Source organism: Centruroides sculpturatus, unplaced genomic scaffold, assembly GCF_000671375.1.
Source record: "Centruroides sculpturatus isolate CEXI.00-Female unplaced genomic scaffold, Cexi_2.0 scaffold1515, whole genome shotgun sequence".
In the NCBI taxonomy this organism is placed as follows: Eukaryota; Metazoa; Arthropoda; class Arachnida; order Scorpiones; family Buthidae; genus Centruroides; species Centruroides sculpturatus.
Window position 1 is genome coordinate 17,169 of NW_019385688.1, and position 3,315 is coordinate 20,483.

Genomic DNA, 3,315 nt, shown 5'->3' on the forward strand with positions numbered 1-3,315 from the left:
TTTACATTTTTGACTATTTATTTTAAATGTTTATAAATTTTATACTGAAAAATTAATATTATTTTAGCAGTTTTGAACAATTTTAAATCTGTAGTTTAACCTGTTACGTTTGTAGATCAGGTGGGAAGCGTAACACGGAGTAACATTCGAAGCGTGTAATTCGTAGTAAACAAATACACTGTATATTAGTAAATTAATGTAAATAATTCATTTTAAAGTAGTTTTTTAATGTATTTTAAACATTTTTTTTCCTACTTTTTAAAGTTTTAATTCGAATAAATTAAGATTTTTTAAGCCCGAATCCATTAAAGTTTATACAAAAAGTATGGTGATTTTTTTTTACAAAGGTAACTCTAAATTATTAACTGATATTTAATTTTAAAAAATAAAGATTATTTCGATATTTATTTATATACGAGGTTAAAATTTATTTTAAAAAAAAGGTAATTTTGAATGATGAAAGCATTTTATGTATAAAATTGGAAAATTTTTAAAGAAAGAAGTGAGTTTAGCTGTTAGTTATCTTAATTATAAATTTATTATGGATTTATTTAATGTTTTGGCTGTAAAAATGAGCTGGTAAACATTGAAAGTAAGAGTTAACTTAAGCCATGTTTACATGTAAGAAGCGGCGAAACTTCATATTTTAAAGCGTGCTTCACTTAAAGAATAAGTCAAAAAGAATATAAAATGATCATTACATACCTTGAGAAAGGGCTTCTTGATAATTAGAAGTTTTATCACACTTCCCTCCTCGATGGAAAAGTTGTTTACTAACCAGTTTTATCCGACAACAAAGAGGAGGTCAATCACATAAAACTCTTTCTTTTAAAATACTTTCCCTTTTTTAAAATATAATCAAAATGTCCAATTCCCACATTTTTCTTTTTTTTAAATATTATTTCTCGTAAACGGAACTTTAACTTTCTTATTTTAAATGCGGTTTAAGTACGCCACACTGGCAACATCGATCGCCCCTTTCTGTTATCATCTCGTACAGATCTTCTATCCGCCGGTCACGTGACGACCGCTATCGAATAATGGCGCTTGGATTTAGGGAAGCGATGACTCGGCAGAGGTCGCTATACGGATCTCTAGACAGATCCGAACTCGTACCTTTAAGAGAAATTAGTTTGAAATATTAGAAATTCTTGCTTATAAAATCCCATATCCTCGCTGATAAAGTAGATAGAGGGGAGCTGGTTTTGATTAGGATCCGAACCCACGTCTCGAATATTTTAACACCAAAACTGTGTACGAATCACCAAGAAAATTATGAGAAAAGTTTGTCCAGAACCCTTAAGAACCCTTCAATCACTAACCTAGTGAACGACTTGTTTGTTTATTGAACAATTGTTGTTTTTTGTTTGTTTGCTTATTAAATAAAAACACCAGCTTTACCCGACAGCTGTCATCTATAATATAACATAACANTTGATTGAATGGTATTTATCAGCAAATAAACTTTAGGATGTTAATTAAACACACGAAAAAAACCTGAAAGTCTCCACGTCAGGCTCGAACACCCTTTCAATCATTGGAGTTCAATGATTTTATCAACTCGGCCACTCGTGGGTTCTTATCAAGACGAGCTTCACATGTTCATATAATTGCTTCATACTACTACGATGAGCTAAAGACACATGAATATTTATCTTCGTTATGTATAATCATAGATTTCAAACTGTGTTGATGGCATAGTTATTATCTTATCAATATATAGTGTAATATGAAGACAACATATTGCTATCACAGCACAAAAACTAATATGAATAGAGCAGGTTTGATGCATTTTTGAATTCCGTGTAAAATATTTAGCAACGAGTTGCTTCACTTTTTCGGCGAAAAATACTTATGTTTAAGAAATACCTTAGCAAAGTTTTAACAAAAAGATCGCAACTTGGTAGTATTTTTAGATATGGACCTCAACCCCTTAATATCTCTGAAACCAATGGTCCGATTTTGTCGAAAATTTCTAGAAACATTTGCCCCCCCCTGATACGCAAACGTCCCTGAAAAATTTCAGAAATTTTGGACAAAAGGCAGAAAACGAATAAAGCTTCGAATTTGGTGACAAAAATCATGCCCATAGAGAGAAATAGAAAAGGCCATGTAGAAATATTTAATGACAATTTTACTCGTTATTAGCATTTACAATTTTTATAAAATATCTATACCCTCAAAATTAAGTTTTTTCACAATTTATAATAATGAATAATATTTAAAGTTTTTTATAATAAAATATCATAACAGATGGCGCCACACACAAATTGTTCATTAGTAGTATCAGATCAACAATATAAAAGTCATTTTTTAAATAAAATCTTAACGGCCGGAAAAGTTACGCAGCTCGTTGTTGAATTTTTCAAAATTCAAAGAAAAAAAAAGTACTTATCGAAAGAATGATTGAATATTCATAATTTTATTAAAAGTTTTTTTTCTGTATAGTATATTCATTTTATTTTTATTATTTCTATATTCAGCCAATCATTTTATCTCTGTTATTTTTTGCATCATCTTTTCTAATATTCAAATCAATCAATAATAAAAAACAAAACCAGAAACGAGTTGCATAAGTTTTCCGGAGAAAATACAGTATTTAAAATTGCATATAGTGCCATTTCTATATTCATTTTATTTTTATTATTTCTATATTCAGCCAATCATTTTACCTCTGTTATTTTTTGCATCATCTTTTCTGATATTCAAATCAATCAATAATAAAAAAAAACAAACAAAACCAGAAACGAGTTGCATAAGCTTTCCGGAGAAAATACAGTATTTAAAATTGCATATGGCGCCATTTCTAATGTGATTTTATTTATAAAAAGTAAATTTTATATTATTAATTATAATGAAAAGGCAAAAGGCTTAATTTTTATGGAGGAAATGAGTTTTTATTTCATAAAAAATTTTTACCAGTAAAATTATAACATGGAAGTTTTTTGGGATATTAAGGGAGCGAGGCCATATCTTCCGAATCAATTGTTCGATTTTCCCGAAAATTCGTAGAAACATTTCTCTCTAGCACACAAACCTCCCAGGAAAACTTTACAAATTTTCGACAAAAGACACACGAATAAACTTGAATAAAAAAAATCGCGCTCTTTTCATACACAAATTAACATCCATACATACAGAAAAATCCCCAAACATTTTTGACATTTTTCGACGTTTCAAGGTGTCCCAAGTCCAGAAATGTAAAAATTTGGGGTCATTATCTGACCGATTGCCATACTTTCCCTATGTTATATAGGCCTATAACAGCAGGGAAAGTAAAATTATCGATAAGTTTATAAAATAGGTATATATATA